Raw genomic sequence first — 15,435 nt, 5'->3', positions numbered from 1 at the left:
AGTGAGGCTTTTATTAATCAATCTAATTAATGCTGATTAAAAAATCCATAGGCCTAATGGATACATGCTAAAACTTGCACACTTTTGATGGATTTAAAAGCGGCAATCTGTAGTTGCTACATCCATTTTTGGATTCATAAATTATAAATATAGTACCAGTTAAAAGTTTAGACACAGCTACTCACTCCAGGCTTTTTCTTCATTTTTTACTATTTTCTACATTGTAGGATAATAGTGGACACATCAAAACTACGAAATAACACATATGGAATCATGTAGTAACCAAAAAAGTGTTAAACAAATACAAATATATTGTATATCTGTGATTCTTCAAAGTAGCCACCCTTTGCCTTGATGACAGCTTTGCATATGCTTGGCATTCTCTCAACCAGCTTCCTGAGGTGGTCACCTGGAATGCATTTCAATTAACAGGTGTGCATTGTTAAAAGTTAATTTGTGGAATTTCTTTCCCTAAATGTGTATGAGCCAATCACTTGTGTTGTGACAAGGTAGGGTTGGTAAACAGAAGATAGCCCTATTTAGTAAAAGACCAAGTCCATATTATGGCAAGATCAGCTCAAATAAGCAAAGAGAAATGACAGTCCATCATTACTTCAAGACATGAAGGTCAGTCAACATCAACTGTTCATCGGAGAATGGGTGAATCAGGCATTCATGGTCGAATCGCTGCAAAGAAACATATTTTTTCTTCAAGTAAAGTCGCAAAAACCCTTGAATGAGTAGGTGTCCACACTTTTGACTGATACTGTATATCCATTGATTCTTGAAGAAAATAACTTCTAAATGCCTCATGAGTTTAGTTCAACTGTCACACTCCATGAGAACCCAAAATATAAGCTTGTTTTACTCCCATGTTTGTAAACATTGTAAATGTAAACAAACACTGTATAGCCTCATAACATGGTTAAAACAATTTTGATATCATGGATGGTCAGTCCTTGCATCCATAGCTGTCTATTAATCTGAGAGTGGTTACATTTCTCCAGGCCCATCCCTCAGCTTTTACCAAAACAGAGGCGGGGTGGCCATTTTGTTATTGTTTCATCTGTGGATTTGCCCTTTAAACAGCTGCATATTATCAAGATGTCAAAGTGTCACTAACAAAAAGGTAAACAATAGGCCTATAGCAAATGCAGCATATGGCATTCATTTGTCACATGTAAATAGGACTTTTCAGTCGTGCTCAAAGCATGGCATTCCATGAGCACAGCATTTATTTTTCAACTCAATGAGACCAATCAGTCCTACATGACAACAAAATCATAAACAACAGAGTATGACTGGCTAATAAGTCCTTAGTTTTGGTGTTATGCTCAGGTAAAACATTTTGACTAATCTATACTTATATATTTCCAAGTCCTATTCTTGAAGATCAAGGGGCATAACATTTATTGGAATGACTGGAATTCTGATAGACTTTGGTTTTTAATGTAAAGATAATTTAATCATATTATTATATGTAGTAGAAAGCGATGGGTTAGAAGAAGCCTACATAACCAACCCATAAAGTAAAATGTAACATCCATATATGGCCAGCAACAGTATGTAAACGTTAACATTGATTTATCCTGCAATAGATGTTGTTTAATTGGTAACATACATTTTTGTCTTCTTCTAATGCCTCTTAAGGGGAAAGAAATTACAGAGTTTGGGTAATCCAAAGTTACATTACTGATTACAATTTTGGACAGGTAACCTGTAACTAACAGATTACATTTAGAAAGTAACCTACCCAACTCTGCCCTTTTCAACCTATTGTGCCAACCTGAATCATAACAGTTCTGGCTCAGATCTGTTGTTTTCATATTGTCCTTTCTCTTATGCTTTCATAAACTATTACTGCATCTGACTGTCACTGTAAATGTGTGCCTTAAGCTAAAGAAAAAACACCAATTACCACAGATCCAGATTTCCACCAGCAAGCCAGAAAACAAGCCTTGTTTCACTGTGCCTGAAAAATAACTGTTTGCTTTACAGTGAGTGCGTCTGTTTCATTTACTGTAATATGATCAAATTACTATGCCTTGTTGCTTGCCAAATATATCTGGTATTCACAAGATGTAGATTTGCATGGTAAATAGGATTCATAAAAATATAATAAGCATTAACTGTGGTAGCCATCTCGTTCGCCATGTACAGTATTTGTAGTCATGTTATAAAGTAATCTAGCGCCTAATTAGTTCCTCCTGATTAAGTTTTGGAAGATGGTAACTTAAGTCACCTAGTGATTATTCAAAAAGTTGGCTAGGGTCTGTTATGAGTTCTATCACGCTGGTCTTCTTTTGCAATGACTCAGTCATCTCTCTCTCTCTCCACAGAATTGTGTTTAATGCGAATGATCCAAGAATGAAAATGTTAAGAGGTGTGAAAGAAAAGGGATTGAGATGTGACAGGCACAGTTGTTATACGGCACCAGCTGCCACGACCATCATCTGTCATCTATTATGTAATTATTATGACAGTGTTATGTGGGCTTTATGACCCCCAAATAAAGTGTTTTGATACATTAAAATAAAGCGGTTTTTTCTGTTTTTCCATTTGTCTTTTTTTCTTAACCACTACCAGCCCCAAGTTAAGTATAATTTACAAGTAAAGTGAACTTTCCCTTTAAGGGTGTGCTGGGCACTATAAACCTTTAGATTGGGGAAAAGTCACACAACACTGCAGTGGATACATATTAGCATACCAGCATCTGATTAATCCCCAAAGCAGCTGACAATCCAAGTGACAAGGAATGCTAACACATTTCACAAGAATAGGGAAAAGTAACACACTTGCAACACTCCCTCTTCAAATTCTCACTGTCTCAACAGTGGCTTCCAGCTCCCTCTGCTCATTACTGCAATGCAATGCTCATAAATGTGTTCTGCCAAAACTCCCTCTCAAAGCATTCTCCCTGTACTTGCTTGTCAAATACTCACTTTCCACAGATTTACTCTACCCCACTGTCCCCAAAACTCGTTCTCTCTCCCAACAGTAACTCTGAATTCAGTCAACACTCCAAATATTTCATTTTCTCATCATTTTTTTCCTCTCATCTCTCTCCAGTATTCCATGGACCCAAATTTTACCTCAGATTAATCAGCTTGGAGAATAATGAGAAACATTGAATATTTATTCTGTTTGCAGAGAGTTTGGGGGGAAAACCTCTCTCGGGCAGCACCTATATAACAGTAAACGGTGGTGATGTGCAACAGGGACCTTGCCTCTGGGCAAAAAGTGGTCGAGTCAAATTTGTTTCCGTGTTATTACAACTTACTTTATCAACCTAATCGCATTGCATCAACGTAGCTAGTTCAGTAAATTTACGTGGAGTTTGTCTAATTTATATATCAACAACAAGTCAACAATAGGATTTCAAGGGTTGGTTTATAATGTATTCATCGTTACATACAGGTGGTTTAAAGAAACGTTATTTCCTGATATGGCCCTTGGATCAAATAAACAGCAAGTAAAATGAAATAGGTCACAGGGATTATAGGGCATGAAAAGTCTCTGGAACAGACTAATGTCGTCATTGTTTAGAAAAAAAAAACACAGAAGCTGCAGATTTGCCTGTCATCCACCCACACAGCCCATGGCAAGGACTGTGCTCTTGGACTTCATGTCATGCCAGGCCAGTGAGTTCGCTCAAAAAATGCTGTTAAGTAAAACTCGCAAGCTATGAAGGTCAAAATCTTGATTTGAAATGTAGGTTATTGCCTGTAGAGCTGTCATGAATGACATAATGCCTGTCATACTGTTGCCAAACAAGCACTTGGTATGTGTGCAACCACCACAGCACAGCAGGTAAATTCTGTTGGCACTGCAGTTAGCTTCCTGCCTCGGGAACTTAATGTTGCCGGTTGGGTAACCAACAACTTACATAATTTGCTTCAATGTGAAGTTGAATAACAACCTACACAACACTGCCTGTATAGCTAACTATGTCTTTCCTTGCCAAGCCATGCATGTTACTTAGGCGTGACAGTGAACAAATATGGCTGGGAGGAGTTCGCCAAAGCCCAAACAGATTTGGACCACCATGCTATAAAGGAATGGGTTCAAGTTGAAATTTTATGAGAAAATTCTAGAACCTGGGAAATCATGACTTCTGGAAGCACCCTCCAGAACATACAGTGCCTTCAGAAAGTATTTACACCCCTTGAGATGTCTTGTCACTGGCCTACACACAATATCCCATAATATTAAAGTTGAATTATGTTTTTTGAAATGTTTACAAATTAATTAAAATGAAAAGCTGAAATGTCTTCAGTCATTAAGTATTCAACCCCTTTGATAGGGCAAGCCTAAATAAGTAAAGGAGTAAAAATTTGCTTAACAGGTCACATAAGTTGCATGGACATTTTTTAATGACTACCTCATCTCTGTACCACTCACATACAGATAATTGTAAGTTCCCTCAGTCAAGCGTTGAATTTCAAACACAGATTACAACCACAAAGACCAGGGAGGTTTTCCAATGCCTCGCAAAGAAGGGCACCTATTGATGTATATATAAACATTTAAAAAAGCATACATTGAATATCCCTTTGAGCATGGTGAAGTTATTAATTACACTTTGGATGGTGTAATCAATACACCCAGTCACTACAAAGATACAGGCCTCCTTCCCAACTCAGTTGCCAGAGAAGAAGGAAACCGCTCAGGGATTTCACCATGAAGCCAATGGTGGCTTTAAAACCGTTAGAGTTTAATGGCTGTGATTGGAGAAAAATTAGGATGGATCAGCAACATTGTACTTAGTCCACAATACTAACCTAAATGACAGAGTGAAAAGAAAGAAGCCTGTACATAATAAAAATATTCCAAAACATGCATCCTATTTGCAACAAGGCACTAAAGTAATACTGCAAAAATGTGGCAAAGTAATACACTTTTTGTGCTGAATACAAAGTGTTATGTTTGGGTTAAATCCAAATACAACACATTACTAAGTACAACTCTCCATATTTTCAAGCAAGGTGCTGGCTGCATCATGTTATGGTCATGTTTGTAATCATTAAGGACTGGGGAGACTTTCAGGATAAAAAAATATCATAATGGAAAATCCTAGAGGAAAACCTGGTTCAGTCTGCTTTCCAACAGGCACTGGGAGATGAATTCACCTTTCAGCAGGACAATAACCTAAAACACAAGGCCAAATCTACACTGGAGTTGCTTTCCAAGAAGACAGTGAATGTTCCTGAGTGGCCGAGTTACAGTTTTGACATAAATCTGCTTGAACATCTATGGCAAGACCTGAAAATGGTTGTAGTAGCAATGATCAACAACCAATTTGACAGAGCTTTTAGAATTTTAAAAATAATAAAAATGGGCAAATGTTGCGCAATCCAGGTGTGGAAAGCTCTTACAGACTTACCCAGAAAGACTCACGGCTGTAATCACTGCCAATGGTGATTCTAACATGTATTGACTTAGGGTTGAATAATTATCTAATAAAGATACAGTACCAGCCAAAAGTTTGGACACACCTACTCATTCAGGGGTTTTTATTTATTTTTACTATTTTCTACATTGTAGAATAATAGTGAAGACATCAAAACAAAAACTTACACCTATGGAATCATGTAGTAACCAAAAAAGTGTTAAACAAATCTAAATATATTTTAGGTTCTTTGAAGTAGCCACCCTTTGCCTTGATAACAGCTTTGCACACTCTTGGCATTCTCTCAATCAGCCTTACCTGGAATGCTTTTCCTTCAGTAGTGGTTTCTTTGCAGCAATTCGACCATGAAGGCCTGATTCACGCAGTCTCCTCTGAACAGCTTATGTTGAGATGTGTGTTACTTGAACTCTGTGAAGCATTTATTTAGGCTGCAATTTCTGAGGCTGGTAACTCTAATGAACTTATCCGCTGCAGCAGAGGTAGCTCTGGGTCTTCCTTTCCTGTGGCGGTCCTCATATACTCGGAAGCAGTGGTTGGTGTGCAGGCCTTCGAAGTCCGACCAGGAGGCCGCTCCGTTTACCTCTTCTGCGGCGACGTTGTTTTGGGTCTGCTTCTGGGATTAGATCCATTGTCCTGGGTGGTGGTCTGAACAAAGGATCCGCTTTGGGAAAGTCGTATTCCTGGTCATAATGTTGGTAAGTTGACGTCGCTCTTATATCCAATAGTTCTTCCCGACTGTATGTAATAACACGTTAGATTTTCTGAGCTAACAATGTAAGAAATAATACAGAAAAAAACAAAGGATACTGCATACTTTCCTAAGGACGAAGCGAAGTGACCATCACTGTAAGCGCCATCTTGATGTCTTCACTATTATTCTACAATGTAGAAAATAGTAAAAATAAAATAAAAACCCTTGAATAAGTAACTTTTGACTGGTACTGTCTGTGTGTGTGTGTGTGTGTGTATGTATAATATATATATATATATATATAAAATACAGTTGAAGTCGGAAGTTTACATACACCTTAGCCAAATACATTTAAACTCAGTTTTTCACAATTCCTGAAATTTAATCCTAGTAAAAATTGTCTGTCTTAGGTCAGTTAGGATCACCACTTTATTTTAAGAATGTGAAATGTCAAAATAATAGTTACGAGAATGATTTATTTCAGTGGGTCAGAGCTTTGTGATGGCCACTCCAATACCTTGATTTTGTTGTCCTTAAGCCATTTTGCCACAACTTTGGAAGTATGCTTGGGGTCATTGTCCATTTGGAAGACCCATTTGCGACCAAGCTTTAACTTCCTGACTGACGTCTTGAGATGTTGCTTCAATATATCCACATAATTTTCCTACCTCATGATGCCATCTATTTTGTGAAGTGCACCAGTCTCTCCTGCAGCAAAGCACCCCCACAACATGATGCTGCCACCCCTGTGCTTCACGGTTGGGATGGTGTTCTTCGGCTTGCAAGCCTCCCCCTTTTTCCTCCAAACATAACGATGGTTATGGCCAAACAGTTCTATTTTTGTTTCATCAGACCAGAGGACATTTCTCCAAAAAGTACGATCTTTGTCCCTATGTGCAGTTGCAAACAGTAGTCTGGCTTTTTATTTACCCGTTTCCTCCAGCATCTTCACACGGTCCTTTGCTGTTGCTCTGGGATTGATTTGCACTTCTCGCACCAAAGCACGTTCATCTCTAGGAAACAGAATGCGTCTCCTTCCTGACCGGTATGATGGCTGCGTGGTCCCATGGTGTTTATATTGCATACTATTGTTTGTACAGATGAACGTGGTACCTTCAGGCGTTTGGAAATTGCTCCTAAGGATGAACCAGACTTGTGGAAGTCTACAATTTTTTTCTGATTTTCCCATGATGTCAAGCAAAGAGGCACTGAGTTTGAAGGTAGGCTTTAAAATACATCCACAGGTACTCCTCCAATTGTCTCAAATGATGTCAATTAGCCTATCAGAAGCTTCTAAAGCCATGACACCATTTTCTGGAATTTCAGTGAATTGTAAAGTGAAATAATCTGTCTGTAAACAATTGTTGGAAAAATTACTTGTGTCATTCACAAAGTAGATGTCCTAACCGACTTGCCAAAACTATAGTTTGTTAAAAGGAATTTGTGGAGTGGTTGAAAAATGAGTTTTAATGACTCCAACCTAAGTGTATGTAAACTTCCGACTTCAACTGTGTAAATATATATATATTTTTTTACAAATGCTAAAATTGTTCTTCTACTTTGACATTAAAGTATTTTGTGTACATTGTTGTTCAAAAATGTACATATAAATACATTTTAATCCCACTTTGTAAAGTCAAGGGGTATGAATACTTTCTCAAGGCACACTGTATGTCACTTCATGAGCTCTTATACCATAACAATGACAAGTTGTTCTATAGAGGAGCATGAAGAAAAGTAAAACACATATCCTGTCTCACATCTCCAATATATTGCTAGGTGATTTCAGTGTTGACAGTATTAAAATAGAACAACTCATGTACAAAAACACTAATACAAACAAGCTACAACGTGAAATCCCATTTATCCCATTCAGACCTTAGAGAGCTAAAACTACATCTCCCATAATGTAATGCTAGTATACGTCGCAGCTCAGCTAACCATCTGCATCACATAAAGACATGCTGAAAGTTACATGTTGCAATAGTCTCACTCCCTTATAACAATACCTAGAGCATTAAGCTTAGGATGCTTTATTTATTTAACGTTATGGACTTCTACACAGGAGTAATCTGCGACACATACCTTTCTCTCTCAGTGTTCTCAGACTGAGGAGACGGGAGCTACAGGTAGTACCAGGGTGTTAGTAGGTTATGTAAGCACCCAGATTAAATAAAATAAATGTAATTAAATAAAAACTGAAGATGTTAATATCATCCAGCTACTGTAGCTGCCTCCTTAACAGTAACAGGCAGTACTTGTAGCGCAACAAATTAAAATAGAAAACCAAAATTAGAGTACCTGGCGATCAGAGCGATCTGACTCCTGTCATTCCTATTCGCGGGCTTGAGCCACTGACCCTTAACCTGGATGTTCTGTTTTGCGTTGTGTACTATTCTAATAATTTGAAGTTTTATGGAAGTGAAACTGAAACTGAAAAAAAAGAGACGAAATCTGTCTCTCTATTCCTCTCTTGCTTCTTCATTTTAGAAGAAATTAATTTATTCAAGACTATTACTGTCCTTCTTGCTCTTTGAGTCAACCACTCACCACATTTTATACACTGCAGTTCTAGTTAGCTGTAGTTCATGCTTTCAGTACGAGATTAATTCTCTGATCCTTTGATTGGGTGGACAACATGTCAGTTCATGCTGCAAGAGCTCTGATAGGTTGGAGGATGTCCTCTGTAAGTTGTCATAATTACTGTGTAAGTCTATGGAGGGGGTGAGAACGATGAGCCTTCTAGGTTTTGTATTGAAGTCAATGTACCCAGAAGAAGATGGAAGCTAGCGGTCTTCCAGCTACACCATGGTTCTACCCTACAGAGTGCTGTTGAGGCTACTGTAGACCTTCATTGCAAAACAATGTGTTTTAATAAATTATTTTGGTGACGTGATTATATTAAGTATAGTTTTATCTAAAAATAATAACTTTTGAAATGTTTCACCATTTACATTTTTCATGAAATTCACTGAGGAGGATGGTCCTCCTCTGAGGAGCCTCCACTGGAACACACGTGTTGGTACATCTGACTTTTAATACAACCGGATGTAAACACCATCTGCCAAGTCCCTGACGAATGATCCATGTGGTGGGAAATATTAACATATTGAGCATAGGGAACATCTAGCAGTGGGGTTACAGCAACACCATCCTAGATGGGTTATTAAAAATGAAATAAGAGTGGGCCTCCCGAGTGGTGCAGCAGTCTAAGGCACTGCATCGCAGTGCTAAAGGCATTACTACAGACCTGGGTTTATTCCCGGGTTGTGCCACAACCGGTTGTTGGCAGGGAGTCCCATAGGACAGCGAAACATTGTCCCGGCGAGTCGTCCGGGTTAGGGAAGGGTTTGGCCGAGGATGGGGGGCTTTACTGGGCTCATCGCGCTCTAGCAACTCCTTGTGTCGGCCAGGTGCCTGCAGGCTGACCCCGGACGCCAGTTGAACGGTGATTCCTGCGACACATTGGTGCGGCTGGCTTCCAGGTTAAGCTGGCAGGCGTTAAGGAGCGCGGTTAGACGGGTCATGTTTCGGAGGACGCATGACTCCACCTTCGCCCCTCCCTAGGCCATTGTGGAGTTGCAGCGATAAGACAAGATTGAAAATTGGGGAGAAAATATAAACTTGAAATAAGAAATCTTAGTCTGTGAGCGGATTGCTCTGGTCCGCTCACGGCAGAAGATTTAGCTCACTGGAAAGTATCTTCCATATTCAGTTGTGTGTGTGTGTGTGTGTGTTTCGGGGGTGGGTATTCTGTACCAATTCAGGTTTCATGGCAGTCCAACTGATGTCAGTGGCACTATGGGTAGCGTACCTGCCGGTGAGAGACAAAATAGGCCCTTCGTGCGTACGAGTATGACCTTGCCCTTGTAAATCATCTGCACAAAAGTGTTTCTGAGTCAAACTATTTACCGCAGACAGGAGAACCTTGAGCTTGTTGAAAAGAACGTCTACGGAAGACCACATCTGCAATTCTAATTATCCCAGACTAAAGACACTACAGAGAAGCCTAGTCTCCCTGTCAGAACTACAAACCCAGTTGCCAATAACAACCAAACACCCCAGCTTCCCGCAGAGGAAGATGAGTGGCACAACTACTCCAGAGAACTGTGCTATGTAGCATGCCATCCATATTCACTGTACGAGAGAGGGAAATGCTTAAGTGTGTTGACAATCATCATTATTCTCATCGATCTGCCACTCCCTTGAATACAGCTCATATCCTTTCTCTGATGTGGCTGTCGACCTTTCTCAAAACAAATCCTTTGCGAACTGCATCTCTTGAATAAATGGCTGCAAAGAGAGGAGCATGAAAACAATGAGAGAACAATATGGACCCCCCCATCCCCCCTCACAAGAGATAGTTCTTTGCTCCTCTCTGCTCCTCTCCGTCTCAGGGGAACAAACACACCCGACAGGTTGCTGTGGTAACGCCTCACATACACTCTCACATCCCTGCGCGGGCACTGCCTCTTTACTGGAAACTGGGCTCCTCTCCCCCTCCATTAGCAGCTCCAGCAGACACACAGAATAGACAGACAGCAGGTCCAGGCTGGAGACCTCTTCAGTAGCATAGTGCATTTATAATTCAGATGGACTCCTCATGTTGAAGGTCAGGGGAGATGTGTATAAAGTTATTGGTTTCGCGAGCACTCATCCGCAGGGCTACGTCCACGATATCTTACCTTATCCACAAGCTTACAAAAGTGCGCTCATCCACTTGGAAGAAATACATACCCTCAGCTCACCTTGTCAGTACAGCTCAATAGATAAACGACAAGTCCCTGATCAATAAGTCTCATCCATTCAGTTCACCTCTTCCGCAGTTCTCATCCATGACGTGTTTCATCATGTTTCTCAACAATACAGTACACATCTACATAAGTCATCCCAGTTCCATTCATCCCATCCAGTTCATCTCATCCACAGACCACAGTCATGTCGTCAACCTGATGCATACTTTATCCATTCATTTAATTTTCAATTGTATCCCCCACTATCACACACGCATATACATACACACACATACACTACCACGGATACATATCCACAAAACTCACCTCATCCACAGAGCTATCCGCTCGGTCAACCTCATCCACACTCCTCATCCACTGATAATCTCACACAGCCTCCACCTCATCGACTAATTTCAATTCACCCAGTTTCCTCTCGCCCCTATATCGCTCATCCACATACCCTATCCACAACAGAATAAGACTACGCCTTTTCAGGGGGTTTTCAAACAAGAGAATGATGAAATCTACTACTCTCTACTACTGCCTATACAGTATGCGCAAGAGAAGACAGACTTTTAAGGGTCATGCCAGTGAAATTTTCCCTGTGTTAGAAATGTCAGTTACAGATTTGAAACAAGTGCAGTTGGTAAGAATTCTCCCCTCTGGAAAAAAAATACAATTCCTTAATAATATAGCATATTCTCAGTGACAGCTATAGTTTGTGTCTCAATTCTTACCTTAAAATGCTGCTCCTCATTTCAAAATCCATATTTCAGATTAGCTCACAGCCAAGCTGACACTTACACGCACACACAATCTAACGCACACACACAGCCTCGGAGTGCCTGCTCAATCCTCTGTGTGTCCCTTCCAATCTGCCCTTCATGGAAACAATATCCTTTTATCTCCCTCTCTCTTTGATTACTGCGCATTTCATCCCCACATTCGCACTCCTCCTGCCTCCCACTGTTCTAACGAAGCATCTCGAAAGCCCTGTATGACACTGGACCAGGCGGGCGAATCTGGGGAGATGAACTGAGATGAGGCTGAGAGAGGCTCTTCACTAGTGTGAGCTCCTTTGTTGAGAAGTGGCAGCGGTTCAGTTATCCCCTCGCTTTACTGATCCTCCCCCCCTCTTCACTCTACTCCTGCACATCACCTGTGAGCAGCCTTACCTCTGCGCTCTGAATGGGTGAAGAAAAACCTACAGTAGGGCTTTTACTCCTCCCCTCCCTCTTACATAGCCTCACTCTCTCTTAGCTTCTCTCTGACATCTGCTCAAACAGGTTTTTTACTCCTCTCCCTGGCTATCCCTTTCACCCCTTCCCATCTTGCTCTCTTCCATTCAATTTCTACTTTCGCTGACATCCTCCTCTAACTATATCTCTGGGGACAGTTGACTGGTATGTTCACAGTACAAAGAGGAGTCATGATTGCTGTGGAAATAGAGGGAGTAGGTAAGAGAGGGGTGGAAAGGCTGTGCTACTGATTCAGTTTGCTTCATTAGCATGTACAGTTGAAGTCGGAAGTTTAAATACACTTCAGCCAAAAACATTTAAACTCAGTTTTTCACAATTCCTGACATTTAATCCTAGTAAAAATTCCCTGTCTTAGGTCAGTTGGGATCAGCACTTTATTTTAAGAATGTGAAATGTCAGAATAATAGAAGTGAGAATGACTTGTTTAAGCTTTTATTTTTTATTTATGTAACCGAGTCAGGTTTGTAGGCCTCCTTGCTCGCACACGCTTTTCAGTTCTACCCACAAATGTTCTATAGGACTGAGGTCAGGGCTTTGTGATGGCCACTCCAATACCTTGATTTTGTTGTCCTTAAGCCATTTTGCCACAACTTTGGAAGTATGTTTGGGGTCATTGTCCATTTGGAAGATCCATTTGCGACCAAGCTTTAACTTCCTGACTGATGTCTTGAGATGTTGCTTCAACACAGCCACATCATATTCCAGCCTCATGATGCCATCTATTTTGTGAAGTGCACCAGTCCCTCCTGCAGCAAAGCACCCCCACAACATGATGCTGCCATCCCCGTGCTTCACGGTTGGGATGGTGTTCTTCGGCTTGCAAGCCTCCCCCTTTTTCCTCCAAACATAATGATGGTCATTATGGCCAAACAGTTCTATTTTGTTTCATCAGACCACAGGATATTTCTCAAAAAGTACGATCTTTGTCCCCATGTGCAGTTGCAAACCGTAGTCTGTCTTTTTTAATACGGTTTTGGAGCAGTGGTTTCTTCCTTGCTGAGCGGCCTTTCAGGTTATGTCGATATAAGACTTGTTTAACTGTGGATATAGATACATTTGTACCCGTTTCCTCCAGCATCTTCACAAGGTCCTTTGCTGTTGTTCTGGGATTGATTTTCGCACCAAAGTACGTTCATCTCTAGGAGACAGAACGCGTCTCCTTCCTGACCGGTATGACGGCTGCATGGTCCCATGGTGTTTATACTTGCGTACTATTGTTTGTACAGATGATCGTGGTACCTTCAGCCATTTGGAAATTGCTCCCAACGATGAACCTGACTTGTGGAGGTCTACAATTATTTTTCTGAAGTCTTGGCTGATTTCTTTTGATTTTCCCATGATGTCAAGCAAAGAGGCACTGAGTTTGAAGGTAGGCCTTGAAATACATACACAGGTATACCTCCAATTGACTCAAATGATGTCAATTAGCCTATCAGAAGCTTCTAAAGCCATGACATCATTTTCTGGAATTTTCCAAGCTGTTTAAAAGCAAAGTCAACTTAGTGTATGTAAACATCTGACCCACTGGAATTGTGATAGTGAATTATAAGTAAAATAATCTGTCTGTAATCAATTGTTGGAAAAATTACTTGTGTCATGCACAAAGTACATTGCCAAACCTACACTGCTCAAAATAAAGGGAACACTTCAAACAACACAATGCAACTCCAAGTCAATCACACTTCTGTGAAATCAAACTGTCCACTTAGGAAGCAACACTGATTGACAATACATTTCACATGCTGTTGTGCAAATGGAATAGACAACAGGTGGAAATTACAGGCAATTAGCAAGACACCCCCAATAAAGGAGTGGTTCTGCAGGTGGTGACCACATACCACTTCTCAGTTCCTATGCTTCCTGGCTGATGTTTTGGTCCCTTTTGAATGCTGGCGGTGCTTTCACTCTAGTGGTAGCATGAGACGGAGTCTACAACCCACACAAGTGGCTCAGGTAGTGCAGCTCATCCAGGATGGCACATCAATGCGAGCTGTGGCAAGAAGGTTTGCTGTGTCTGTCAGCGTAGTGTCCAGAGCATGGAGGCGCTACCAGGAGAAAGGCCAGTACATCAGGAGACGTGGAGGAGGCCGTAGGAGGGCAACAACCCAGCAGCAGGACCGCTACCTCCGCCTTTGTGCAAGGAGGAGCAGGAGGAGCACTGCCAGAGCCCTGCAAAATGATCTCCAGCGGGCCACAAATGTGCATGTGTCTGCTCAAACGGTCAGAAACAGACTCCATGAGGGTGGTATGAGGGCCCGACGTCCACAGGTGGGGGTTGTGCTTACAGCCCAACACCGTGCAGGACGTTTGGCATTTGCCAGAGAACACCAAGATTGGCAAATTCGCCACTGGCGCCCTGTGCTCTTCACAGATGAAAGCAGGTTCACACTGAGCACATGTGACAGACGTGACAGAGTCTGGAGATGCCGTGGAGAACGTTCTGCTGCCTGCAACATCCTCCAGCATGACCGGTTTGGCGGTGGGTCAGTCATGGTGTAGCATTTCTTTGGGGGGCCGCACAGCCCTCCATGTGCTCACCAGAGGTAGCCTGACTGCCATTAGGTACCGAGATGAGATCCTCAGACCCCTTGTGAGACCATATGCTGGTGCGGTTGGCCCTCGGTTCCTCCTAATGCAAGACAATGCTAGACCTCATGTGGCTGGAGTGTGTCAGCAGTTCCTGCAAGTGGAAGGCACTGATGCTATGGACCGCCCGTTCCCCAGACCTGAATCCAATTGAGCACATCTGGGACATCATGTCTCACTCCATCCACCAACGCCACGTTGCACCACAGACTGTCCAGGAGTTGGCGGATGCTTTAGTCCAGGTCTGGGAGGAGATCCCTCAGGAGACCATCCGCCACCTCATCAGGAGCGTGCCCAGGCGTTGTAGGGAGGTCATACAGGCACGTGGAGGCCCCACACACTACTGAGCCTCATTTTGACTTGTTTTAAGGACGTTACATCAAAGTTGGATCAGCCTGTAGTGTGGTTTTTCACTTTAATTTTGAGTGTGACTCCAAATCCAGACCTCCATGGGTTGATAAATTGGATTTCCATTGATTATTTTTGTGTGATTTTGTTGTCAGCACATTCAACTATGTAAAGAAAAAAAGTATTTAATAAGATTATTTCATTCATTCAGATCTAGGATGTGTTATTTTAGTGTTCCCTTTATTTTTTTGAGCAGTGTATAATTTGTTAACAAGACATTTGTGTAGTGGTTGAAAAATGAGTTTTAATGACTCCAACCTAAGTGTATGTAAACTTCTGACTTCAACTGTACCTGTGGCTTGAGCTTCTCTGTGGGTTAGCTACTCTACTGTAACTAGCTCTCTG

At 41.4% G+C, this 15,435-nt stretch overlaps 1 protein-coding gene across 1 annotated transcript in view; it reads right to left on the bottom strand.

Moving 5' to 3' along the window:
• LOC115162197 (leucine-rich repeat and immunoglobulin-like domain-containing nogo receptor-interacting protein 2) overlaps positions 1 to 12,356 on the bottom strand; it is a 35,825-nt gene extending 23,469 nt beyond the window's left edge. The window contains exon 1 of the mRNA XM_029713261.1: positions 11,575 to 12,356. The gene's annotated coding sequence lies outside the window, so the exon portion shown is untranslated. The remainder of the gene's footprint in view (positions 1 to 11,574) is intronic.
• Between the last annotated feature and the right edge of the window lie 3,079 nt (positions 12,357 to 15,435).

Source organism: Salmo trutta, chromosome 25, assembly GCF_901001165.1.
Source record: "Salmo trutta chromosome 25, fSalTru1.1, whole genome shotgun sequence".
Classification (NCBI taxonomy): domain Eukaryota; kingdom Metazoa; phylum Chordata; class Actinopteri; order Salmoniformes; family Salmonidae; genus Salmo; species Salmo trutta.
The sequence above is the reverse complement of the archived record's forward strand: the minus strand, read 5'-3'. Positions and strand labels throughout refer to the sequence as shown.